At 38.3% G+C, this 13,172-nt stretch overlaps 1 protein-coding gene across 3 annotated transcripts in view; it reads left to right on the forward strand.

Moving 5' to 3' along the window:
* The window catches only part of ATP6V1A (ATPase H+ transporting V1 subunit A), a 65,604-nt gene that overhangs the window by 1,129 nt on the left and 51,303 nt on the right, over window positions 1-13,172 (forward strand). The window contains exons 1-2 of one of the 3 annotated variants that reach the window (XM_072723501.1): window positions 418-716; window positions 1,155-1,235. The gene's annotated coding sequence lies outside the window, so the exon portion shown is untranslated. Of the gene's footprint in view, window positions 1-238; window positions 920-1,154; window positions 1,236-13,172 lie in introns of those variants that run through there. The other 2 variants (XM_072723504.1, XM_072723513.1) reach the window with 2 other exon arrangements.

Genomic DNA, 13,172 nt, shown 5'->3' on the forward strand with positions numbered 1-13,172 from the left:
TGGGGCTTGCCCGGTAGGCCCCGGCGGTAAAATCCGGATTTTTCCACCCCTCCCTCTCTTCTCCCGTGTTAGCAAGAGCAACTTGCCCCGGCCCTGTCCTGTTTTTCCAGTTGGTAATTTCCAGAATGACCTTCAAACGCTCCTGCCTCCTAATACAGTTTTATAAAGATAGTTTTTCTAAATGTAAAGATATCTGTGGAAGACTCAAACAAATGAGACTTTTTTTTTTTTTTTTAAGACCAACGTAACGAGCAACCGGCCGGATAACTTGGCTGCGGTCCAGCACGATCCAAGTTTTGGGGTCACGTGATTGCCTGGGCTGAAGCCTGGGATTTTACCGGCGACAGAACGCCTTCGCCACTTCCGGTCCCTGGATCCCAGCCGAAACGTCACTTCCTTGGAAATGCACTTTAACCCGTTTCGCTCACGCACGCCTTCTGTATTGCACTTTACGACACAATCTTTGTGAAAGTTTTCTGGTTTTGTTTTTTGCTTTTCTTCCTCTGACCTCGTTGCAAGGAGATGAATGTTTGAAGGACTCGCAAAAAGACCTGCGCGGAGGATGCGGCACGCTCGCCCCGGGGGCGGCTGGGCGGAGCTCGAGGTCACGTGACTGCCTAGGCCCGCCCCCCGCTGCAGCTGAAGACTTCCCCTCCCGCAGTGACAGAGCCTCTGGTCCGTGGTCGGTACTGTTTGTGCACCTCGCGCCCCGGCAGGTGAGCGGTGAGCGGTGACCGGTAACCGGCGACTGGTGGGAATAGGAGAAGGGGTGGGAAGAGGAAGAGAAGGGAAAGTGTGAACGGCGGCCTCCGTTGTCCGGGGCTTCCTCCCTGCTGTCATCCTGCACTGGCTAGGACCTCTTTTCTCCAGTTCTCCTGACCCTCGCTGCCCCCACTGTGGTCGCCCCCGCCACTTAGGGGTGAGCTGTCCACCTTTCCCAGGGTTGGGGGCGACTGCGGCCACTATGGTTGCCTATTCGGAGTCGTTGGGGCTTCGGGTAGTGGGTTTGGTTCAGCCATTTCTCGGGGTCCGCGGTAGTCTCCAGGTCCTATTGCCCAAAGCCCCCCCCCCCCCCCGCCCTTTTTTCTTTTTCTTTCTTTCTTTCTTTCTTTCTTTCTTTCTTTCTTTCTTTCTTTCTTTTTTTTTTTTTGCAGAGGCCCTGCTCCGTCTTTATCTTCAGCCTTGGGCTGGGAAGCTGGGAGGTAGGAAACACCCTGGAGGCAGAGGCGTCTCCGGTGAGACAGGCTTGGGAGAGACTCTCACTGATGGGGCCCTCACTGCGGAGTCACTGTTAAAAGCTTGCTCCGAATGTGCTTTCTCCGTATTTCTGAGTTTCAATCTGGCATCCCTGTGTGAGGCGTTCTGTAGATGTTCATATACTTTGGTTGGGCCTGAAAGAGTAGAAGCAGCCGTTTTACCTTTTTGTTGTCTGATTTTACGCTACAGGAAGGGAGAAAACAGTTGAAATAATAAAGATACACTAGCTTCAAAACAGGAGGTGTGGGTAATGCGACAGCCTCCATTGAATGGGGAGGCGTTGAAAGATGATGGTGTTGCGGTTTCATGCTCTGCAGGAGACCCAGACTAGCTTATGGAAAAGTGACTGGGTTTCCCCGACAGGGAACTAATTCTTAAGAAACCGATTGAGCAGGAAATATAATGAAATCAAGTGTAATTGACCTTAAATTTAGAGGTAAGAAGGCTAAGTCGAGATATCGCTTACTTCATATTTTCAGCCTTTGACATTCTCTATTGTCGTGTCTACCTAAAATCCTGCTTAATTGCCGTTCCCAATCAAGTCCCTGACCGGTGGTAAATTTATAGTAACTAGCACATCCTCCTTAGGTTTCCCTATCTGATTTCTTCAGATTTAGATGAATAGTGTGTTGTGAACACTATTTTGCTTAGGTTTTTGCCCAGCCCAGTGTACTCCCATTTCATGTGTAATGTTGTAACCAATGTTTTGACCCCAAACAATGTGCTTTAAGGGAAGAGTGTTTTTCAGTTTTGGGGTTAAACTCGTTTATTTATACTGCAAACTCAGAAAGTCCCCTGGTTCTTTTAAATTGAAATGCCTTACAGAAATTACAAATTTGATTTTTAAAATTTAAATTACACTTTTTAAAAATCTGGAAAGTCATAGATTCTCTATTAAACCTTGTAGCTTTCTAGCTAATGTAATAGGAATATCCATTAGAAAGCTGGCTGAAAAGTGAGGAAAATGGAATCTTTATCTTTGAGTAGTGGATATGACTTATTTTTGTTTTTCTGTATCATCCAAATTCTCTACAATAAACTGATTTTGTTAAGGGGAACAAAAAGTTAAGTTTCTCGTGTAATATTAATTTAACAAGATATTTTTATAGTAAGTTCAAAATAGAAAAACTGAGCTATTGATGCTCCTTGCTAGAAAACAACTTAAAAAATGTTTCTTGCTTCCCCTAAGTAATAAACAAGACCAGTATCCTGGATTTACAGTTTTAGCATTTTCTGATATTGTCCTAATTTATTGGTATGCTTATGTAGTTATGCCTACTACCAGTATAAACATAGTTTCATCCGTTAATTTGCTCCAGAGTGAAGTTATACAATTTCTAGGGAGAAAAACATAAGCAGTGTTCCTTCATTGGCCAGGTGACATTCCACCAAAGACGACACATTTTTTTTAAGAGCCCTGGAAGTCCAAACCAGTCCTGTCTGGGTGAGACCACAGTAGGAAAGAGAAAACCAGCTAAAGAGCATTGAGTACTAGAGGGGAAAATGTCAGTATGAAAGAGGTTGTGAATGAGTCTGCAGTTTTACTTCACAATTTCCCCAATTTTAGGAAACTCTGAAAGAGTAGCTTATACCACTAATGAAATTAGCAGCAGGAATTGGTGACTAAATTGCTACTAAAGTTGAATGTGAAAAAGAGCTTTAATGTTATTTAGCATAATTTATACACAAACAAGTGATTTGAAGCTAGGAAGCCATTTCTGAAACTAGCTTTTCTTTCTTTTTTTTTTTTTTTTAGATTTTATTTATTTGTTTGTTTTAGAGATAGAGAGAGGTAAGGGAGGTGCAGAGGAAGAGGGATAAGCAGACTCCATGCTGAGCACAGAGCCAGAGGAGTGGGGGAGCTCAATCCCACAACACTAAGATCATGATCTGAGCCTAAACTGAGGCTTGACGGACTGAGCCCCACAGGCATCCCTGAAGCTAGCTTTTTATCAGTTTATGAGTATTACACGGAGAAACCTTAACATTCATTAGGGAATTGTATTGTAGTCCCAACAGCAAATGACCCACAAGAGTTTTTGTGTTAAAGTCCTTGACACCTCTTGTGGGCTTACTCTGACATCTTTCTTAACATTTCTCTGCCTTTATAGATTATCACCACCACCAAGAATGCTTTGTCCCCCTATTGGCAGAACTAGCCACTCAGTCCTCTAGCACACACATTATTTTCTATTTTCCTATTTTTACTTCTAGCAGATTGTATGATTACTGTTGGCTGGCTGTTCCTCGGTAAACCATAAAGCTCCTAGGAGTTCAAGAATTGTGCCTCTACTGCTATGTCTTTAGAACCAGGGTGCTGAAGTAATTTTTTTGAATGAATGTTTGACAATTAGGAAGATCAAGCTAGTTATAAACATTTTACAAATCATAGCTCCTTCTAAGGTTGTATACTAGGTATTAGTTTTCAAATATAAATTGGTAATAATATCTATCCAAATCATGGTCAAAAGAATAGACATAAACATCTAGACTTTATTAATACAGTGACCAGCTTATTTTCACAGCATATATGTTTACTAATAGGTATGGTTATCATAAATGGAAGGGACGGGAAGAAGAGTTGTCATTAATATGGTTGTGTATAGGCTACAGTTGATAGAGCAGTAGAATGAAAATCAGAGGATGATCATTCAGCCTTGCCACATTAGTTATATTCTTTTTTAAAGTAAAGTTGGGAGTAGAGGCTTAGGATTTAATACTTGGGAATCTTCCTCTCAACAGTATTGTGAGTTCAAGTGAAATAAACCCCAGGTAATCTGTGTAAAAGTATTTTAAAAACTAAGTGGTATTCATGTAAAGCAATATAGTATAGACTCTATTAGAATAGATTTCCCAGTCATATAGTCCTGAGGTTTAGGTTCTGGCCCTACCACTTATTTAGGCTGTGTGACCTTGGACAGTTAATGTAAGCTTAAGTTTTCTCATAGTCAGTGTTATCCCATAGGTGCTATTAAATTAGATCATGAATGCAGGGGGCGGGGGACCTAGTATATACTTTGTAAATTTTTGTTAACTTTATTCATATCTAGTTGGTTTTATATATGGAATTTTTTTATATTTTATTATTTATTCATGAGCAACAGAGAGAAAGAGAGAGAGAGGCAGAGACACAGGCAGAGGGAGAAGCAGGCTCCATGCAGGGAACCCGATGTGGGACTCTATCACGGGTCTCCAGGATCACGCCCTGGGCTGAAGGCGGCGCTAAACCACTGAGCCACCCGGGCAGCCCTATATACTGAATTTTTAAAGGAGACTTGAGGCAGCCTATAAAATTGAGGAACATGGGATCCCTGGGTGGCGCAGCGGTTTAGTGCCTGCCTTTGGCCCACGGCGCGATCGGATAGAGTCCCACGTCGGGCTCCTGGTGCATGGAGCCTGCTTCTCCCTCTGCCTCTCAATCTCTCTCTCTCTCTCTCTCTCTCTCTCTGTGACTATCATAAATAAATAAATAAATAAATAAATAAATAAATAAATAATTGAGGAACAGGTATGGGGTATGGAGAAATGAGTAGAATTTGAAATGAGGCTATTACCAAGAAATAGAGGAGTCAGAAAAATATACTTTTGGCAAAGATTCTAAAACAGATTTATCAATATAAGCTAGAAATCTCAACATAAGTCTTATTTTGGCAACTGCAGCGGCATAATTTTTTTTTTATTTTAAAGATTTTATTTATTCATGAGAGACACAGAGAGAGAGGCAGAGACATAGGCAGAGGGAGAAGCAGGCTTCGTGCAAGGAGCCTGATGTGGGACTCGATCCCAGAACCCCAGGAACATGCCCTGGGCCAAAGGCAGATGCTCAACCGCTGAGCCACCAGGTGTCCCAGTGACTTAATATTTTTTATAGACTTTCCAAAGTTTATGATTATTAATATGTGGAATCAACTTAAGGAGGTAGTTCTTCCATTTCTAAATTTTTATTCCTACATTAGGTTATAGAAATATATTAAAATTATACAGCTCTGTAGAACAGAGACTTGTTTATGCTTATGTTTACAAATTTTGCCTTTTATTTTACATGTCTTTATATCTCATTTTTGTCCTCATATAAAGGGGAATGTAGAGAATAAAATGGGGAGATGAACTGGAGTAAAAAAAAAATTGTAAATTGATGATTCACAAAGATTAGTGGTTTTATATCGGAAAATACCAGTAAATTAAACAATAATTGAAATACAGTTATCATGAGTTTATGTTTCACTTTAATCCTGAAAAAATCATTACTCATTTGTTCTAAGGGAAGATTTTATTCAGAGATTATTGAATTTAATTCAACTTCTGTATTTTGGTAAAATAAACTGGTCATTGTTTTCCATTTAATTTCCTTCTGTAGAGATTTTAAAAGTTTTACAATTAGTTTTTTCCTATTGTGAAACAAAAGTGACTCTGGTTTGTATAAGTATGTTCTTTTTATAGTGTATACATATTCTATATATAGTGAATACATATATACACATATTTTTTGTGTATTTACAAAAACAACTGGAATGGATGTATATTTTCATGGTATAGATTCTTCATTTTACTTGAAACTATCAAAGCCATTTTTATTTTTTAAGATTTTATTTATTAATTTATTCATGAGATACACACAGAGAGAGGCAGAGACATAAGCAGAGGGAGAAACAGACTCCCTGTGGGGAGTCTGATGTAGGATTCAATCTCAGGACCCTGGGATCATGACCGGAGCCAAAGGCAGAGGCTCAACCACTGAGCTACCCAGGTGTCCCTCAGAGCCATTTTAAAAATTATTTGCTGTGAGTAAAAATAACCATGACTAATTTATTTAAAACTCTCCTTTATGTTTGTTTGTAGTTAGTAGTTAGTTCTGTTTAATAAATTCTACAACCACAGTTAGGCCGTTTTTAAAAATTGATATTCATAGGTATTTTCAGATTTAACCAGTGCTATTTTTTTGGTGTCAAAACATTTTAAGTTTTGAATACTAATGCTATCGATTGTAAAAACTATTGTTCTTTTGGTGATAAACCTTTTTAAAAAATTATACCTACAACATATAATGTTTTGTTTCTTTTCTGAAAAATAAGCATATTTCATTGAAAATAAAATGGATAGTGCCAGGTCTGATGCAGAAGAGTTCCAAATGTGTTTGAGCAATGAAAAATGCCAGATTTCATGTTTTGTTTTAGTAATATTTGTTTAAATTTTTAAAAAGGAGTGTTTAAAAGTAAAATGGAGAAGACTAATTTTGAAAATATTTATAAAACTGAAGAAAGAGCATGATAAAAATACTGTGTAGTAGTGATTTTATATATATGTATATGAAAAGTTGGAAGGAAATGCATCAAAATAAATGATTATGTCTAGATTAGGAGATTAAAGATTTAGAATTTATTACTCTACCTTTTGTATATTTGAATTTTTATAATCAATAGTCTGCTTTGGGCAGCAGAATTTTTTTCAATTTGATATGGAGTATTAAGATATTTAAATAATGATTTCTTAATTATCTGAATATTGAATATCTTAATTGTAAATGTGTCAGATAACTAAATTATTCAATTTTTTTTATCAGTGCAGATATATTTTTAGGCTTATATGAGCACAGTAATTTTTTTTGACTTTTTAAAAAATATTTTATTTATTTTGACAGAGAGAGAAAGAGAGAAAGAACAAAACAAGCAGGGGGAGCAGCTTGGCAGAGGAAGAGGGAGCAGTAGGCTCCCTGCAGAGCAGGGAGCTCCGTGCTGGCCTCTATCCCAGGACTCTGGGATCATGACATAGCCAACCAGGTGCCCCCTAGATGTGGTAGTTTTCAATGGCAAAGATAAAGGACAAAATAATACAGATTGGGAAAAAAGTGTTTGAAATATGTATAACAGCTAAAGAGTTACCATTTGTAAGACTTATTATGTTAATAATAAGTAAAAGTTCATATAGTAGAAACATGGATAAACATATGACCAGAGCTTCATAGAAGAGAAATCCAAACATTGAATGAATGTAAAAAAAGACATAGAGCCTCTTTAGTAATCAATATGCTAACAATGAAGTATTCTTTTCTGACTAACAAAAATTAAGTGGTAAACCTTACTGCTAGTAGGGATCTGTGGTATAGGATTTTCTCATAGGATGCTCATGGAGATGTGAACTGTTACGGTTTTTTTAGAAAACAATCAGACAGTATCTGTTAAAATTGGAAATATACATTCTTCCATCCAGCAGTCTCACTCTGTGGAATCTTTTTCTTAGAAATAAACACAAACTGGAGGAACCTGGGTGGCTCACTGGGTTAAACATCTGCCTTTGGCTCAGGTCACAGTCCCAGGCACCTGGCATTGAGTCCCGCATTGGGCTCCCTGCTCAGTGGGGAGTCTGCTTCTCTCTCTCCCCCTCTCCCAATTCATGTGTGTGTGCAAGCACACATTTTTCTCTCTCTCTCTCAAATAAATACACTTTTTTTAAAAAAGAAATAAAGATATGCAAGCATTTATGTGAATATTTTTGCAGCAATGTTTTATAGTAGCAAAAACCTGGGAACAAAGGGAATACCTATCAATAGGAGTATTGTATAAATCATGGCACAAGCATATCTTGAATATTTTTGAAGTTATTAAAAAATAGGACTTAAATCTATACTGATTTGAAAGGATCTCCATCGTGTAAATTTTTTTTTTAAGATTCATATTTATTTATTTGACACAGAGCGAGTACAAGCCGGGTGAGTGGCAGGCAGAGTGAGGAGGAGAAGCAGGCGCAGAGCCTGATGCGGGGCTTGATCTCAAGACTGTGGGATCGTGAACTGAGCTGAAGGCAGACGCTTAACTGACTGAGCCACCCAGGCACCCCTCAATCATGTATCTTAAGTGACAAAGACAAAGTTAAAGAAATGTATGTAATGAGATCCCATTTTTGTAAAATGGCTGAAAAAAAATACTTTGAGTTTTGTATATGCTTAAACAGCTGTTAACGGCTGGAAGAAATAAGCAAAAGAAAAAAGGAGGGAGGGATCCCTGGGTGGCGCAGCGGTTTGGCGCCTGCCTTTGGCCCAGGGCGCGATCCTGGAGATCCGGGATCAAATCCCACGTCGGGCTCCCGGTGCATGGAGCCTGCTTCTCCCTCTGCCTATGTCTCTGCCTCTCTCTCTCACACTGTGTGCCTATCATAAATAAATAAAATAAAATAAAATTTAAAAAAAAGAAAAAAGGAGGGAAGAAAAAAAGAATATCTACAGTAGCATTGCATGTAAAACTACCTGTTTACCCATGTCTATATTAGATGAATTGCAGGAAAGGATAGTCACCAAAATGTTTAGTGGCCATTTCAGTGGTTGGATGGACATTTCAGGTGATTTTTACTTTCTTCCTTACACTTTTTAATATTACATGTTTTTATTTTTACAGTGAACATGTAATGTTTCTGTAATTACAAAAAACAAAACCGTTGACATTTTTAAAAACATTCTGACAGGGCAAAGAAGGAATTAATAAGGGGAAAATACTGCCTGAAATACCAGAAATGGCAATTATCTGAAATATATTTTTGACTTACTTACTTTGATGTCTGAGGGGTAAGTGTTTAAATTACCCTGATAATGCCGTAAGTTCCCCTTAATTGTGTGTATATGATAACCATTGTGTATCTAATAAGAAATTGTCATTAAAAATGTTCAGGGAGGGGTGCCTGAGTGGCTCAGTTGGTTAAGCAGCTGCCTTGGCTCAGGTCATGGTAGAGGCCCACATCAAGCTCCCTGCTTCTCTCTCTCTCTGCCTGCTGCTCCCTCTGCTTGTGCTCTCTCTGTCAAAATAAATAAATACATCTTTTAAAAAATGTGCAGGGAAATGATAGACATTACCAGATCAGATTTGGTGTGGATGTTAGGTTTTCCAGAAATCCTTTATGCCTGGGAGATACAGAGCATATTGCACGAATATGGGGTGTATCACCTGACTTAATCATATGACAGAATAAGGAAAAGTCCACATTTCAGTTTAGTTAATTAAAAAAAAAAAAGAACTAGTTACATGAGCAACTCTGCTTAGGAAAGCTTCAAGTAAGACTATCTTTTTTTTTTTTAAGTAAGCTCTAAGGGCAACATGGGGCTTGAACTCACAACCCCGAGATCAAGAGTCGTACGCTCTACCCACTGAGCCAGCCAACTGCCCCTCAAATAATACTGTCTTTAAAGAGGCAAAATTAAAAGTATTGACAATTATTTACTACTTTATTTCAGTCCTTTTAAGAGGCTGAAATTAATACATCGTTCGAGGCTGTGATAGAAAATGGCAGATTTGGGGTGTCTGGGTGGCTCAGTTGGTTGAGCATATGCTGACACCTCAGGTCATGGTCCTGGAGTCCGGAGATCGAGTCCCATGTCAGGCTCCCTGTTCAGTGAGGAGTCTGCTTCTCTCTCTCTGCCCCTCGCCCTGCTGGTCTCTCTCTCTTTCTTTCTCTCTCTCTCTATTTCTCCCCCCCACCCCTCCCTCCCCCTCTCTCCTCTCCCTCTCTCTCTCAAATAAAGAAAATATTAAAAAAAGACAAAGAAAATGACAGATGCTTTAGAGTTTAACTTGTTGCATGTTTAAAGCATCTATATTTCTCACCTCAATGCTTTTTGTTTTCTTTTGTTATCAATATTATTAACTTATGGTATATACATATATATAAATATATATGTTCTTTATTGCAAAGTATACAAATTTCTTTTTGAAAAGAATTGGAATATATGTAAATAAAAAAGTAATTGTCAAGTATATTGAAAGGCAACATAGCAAGGAGGTTAAAGACATAAGTACTGGAGACAAAATGGGTCGGTCACATGCTGGCTCTGCTACTTCCTAGCAGTGTGACTTTGGGGGAAGTTACTTTTATCTTTCTGCAATTTTCTCAGCTTTAAAATAAAGATAATAAGAGTATTTACATCATTAAATGTTGTGAGGATTAAATGAATTATGTAAGGGAAGTGATTAGAATACTATTGGCACAGAGTAAGATCTGTATAAGTATTTGCCATTATTATATAGTTACTATACTCTTTGTTCAGTTAGGTATAGATAGTAGTTTTATTGGCTTAATTGTTTTAGCACTCATTGAATCATTCAGTAATATTTTTAATCAAATTGAATGAATAATGTACAAATGCAGCAAAAAATTTTGTGCTTATATGTGTGTGTTTTCTCCTCCCCAATCCTTTTTTTTTTTTCCCATAAAGGTAGTACCTTTTCATATTATTCTGGACATTACATTTTTACTTAGCAATGTTATTTTTGAGATCTTTCCACATTTGTGCAGTTAAAGCTACAGCATTCTTTTAAATAACAGTGTCATTATCATTGTATGTAACATTTATTAGAGTATATTACTGATCTAGGCACTTTTCTTAATGTTTTACTTGTATTCATTCATAGAAGCCTCACAGCAACCTTATGGGATATAAGGTGCTATATTAATCCCCATTTAACAAACGAAGCAGTTTAGGCATGGAGTGGTTAAATGCCCAACAATGTCACATGGCTCATAAGTAATAGGACTCAGGATTTTTTTTAAAAAAAAATTTATTTATTTATTTATTTATTCATAAGAGACAGAGAGAGAGGGGCAAAGACACAGGTAGAGGGAGAAGCAGGCTCCACGCAGGAAGCCCAACGTGGGACTCGATCCCGGGTCTCCAGGGTCAGTCCCTGAGCTGAAGGTGGCGCTGAACTGTTGAGCCAACCAAGCTGCCCAGGACTCAGGATTTGAATCCAGGACATATCTTTCCAGAGAATCTGTCTTAATACTGCTGAGTATTACATATTACAGCCTCTTATACTACCACAAGTTATTTAGCTAGTCTCTATAAGTAATGTTCATTACCAAACTATGGTATAAGAAATGGGCTATAATATTTTGATAATAGGACTTTTTTTTTTAGTAAAATATTTTTTTAAAAGGATTTTATTATTTAAGACAGAGCACGCATGCATGAGTGGAGGGAGGAGCAGAAGCAGGCTCCTTGTTGAGCAGGGAGCCCAGTGCAGGACTCCATCTCAGGATCCTGGATCAAGACCTGATCCAAAGGTAGCTGCTTTACCAACTGAGCCACCCTGGTGCCTCTGATAACAGGACATTTTGTATACATAAAGGAAATTCCTAGAAATGCAAGAACTGGTTCAAAGGATATGTACATTTTGAAATTTGGTGGGTATGGTCAAATTACTCTCCAAATTAGCAATGCACAGAAGTTCAGATTTATCCTCAGTATTGTCCTGAAATCTGCCAAATCATTTAGCTTGAGTCTTTGGGACGCCGAATAGCTAAATGCCTTGAACATTTCTAGCATCCCTGAATTATGAGTGATCTACCATCTTGTGATAGCATAGGCTATCCATTATATCTAATCAGTGTAGCAGTGTCAGTATAAGAACAAAGTATGACATTTGTACTTCTTGTTACTTTCAAATAATGGTAAGTGTTCTGGATATCATTTGAAGTGCTGCTTATGTGATTTATGCATTGAAATGCTACATATAAATTGAAGTTTTAATGTGTACAATTGAAGGAACAAAATGCTGAAATTGCCATTTTTATTATTTAAAAAGTAAAATGCTATGATTGTTAGTAATTATGAAAGTTGCCAATTTTATGTACCATAACAATTATGTAAGCGCTTTCAAATAGGGAATCAGAATGCCAGTTAATAAGACCATTGAGAGTGATAGCTAAAATGTACGAATAATTACATATGTTCTTATGAGAAATGGGTTTTTAGTAATCTGTAAGTCCTAGTCTTAGGTAATGCAGAATTAGGCAATGGGGGGGAGGTTATTCAGCTGAGTTACATCACCCACAAATTGTTTTAAATATACTTCTGCTCAGAGTCTTCTGTCTCATTTGTTTTAAGAAACGAAAATATCATTAAATCAAAAAGCAGGCTGGCTGACACCAGATTTTAAGTTTTTACTTATTTATTTATGAGAGACAGAGAGAGAGAGCAGAGACGCAGGCAGAGGGAGAAGCAGGCCCCATGCAGGGAGCCCAATGTGGGACTCAATCCCGGGACTCAAGGATCATGACCTGAGCCAAAGACAGGCGCTCAACCACTGAGCCACCCAGGGGTCCCAACACCAAATTCTTTAATGTGGTCCAAAGCAGACACTTAAAATACAGAACCTGCTCAGGTCTAAGTTTAATGTACCTACAGTGCTTGAATGCAGATTTATATAGTACTTGCTGTTGTTCAGTGGGGTGTGTGTGCGTGTGTGTGTTTTAAATATGATCTCATCCTCACCCAAAGATGCTGTTGGATAACGAGGGTGGGGGAAATACCTATAAAGAAACAGATCAACAGTCTATCAGTTCTTTATTGTGAACTATTTCTACTTCCAAATTAGAGCAGTATAAAACAATAGACAATAACTATCCCTCAACCTTTATCTTCCAAATGAGTCATTGAACCATAGCAACTTTGATATCCAAGATATTAGAGCTTACCCTGCACCTTGAAGACAAACATTTCTATACCTCATATTTCAAAAATTCATTCAAGATAGAGTTAAGATTTCCCAAATCCTCATCCAAGATATTGCCATTAAGTCCTGTTCTGAAAGCATAGACAGGGAAGAACTTTAAAAATGTATCTGGGACGCCTGAGTGGCTCAATGGTTAATCGTCTGCCTTTGGCTCAGGGCGTGATCCCAGAATCCGGGATCAAGTCCCACATCGGGCTCCTTGCGAGGAGCCTGCTTCTCCCTCTGCCTAGGTCTCTGCCTCTCTCTATGTGTCTCTCATGAATAAATAAATAAATCTTAAAAAAAAAAAAAAGACATATCTGACTTCTGTACTCCTGAGCTGTTAAAGGTTCCCAGGACTTGCTGAACTGACAGTTTTGAAGTGTGCTCAGAACAGTCTTATCAAGAGCCGCCACATAAACTTATTCTAAACAAACAGAC

Source organism: Vulpes vulpes, chromosome 1 (genome assembly GCF_048418805.1).
Source record: "Vulpes vulpes isolate BD-2025 chromosome 1, VulVul3, whole genome shotgun sequence".
In the NCBI taxonomy this organism is placed as follows: Eukaryota; Metazoa; Chordata; class Mammalia; order Carnivora; family Canidae; genus Vulpes; species Vulpes vulpes.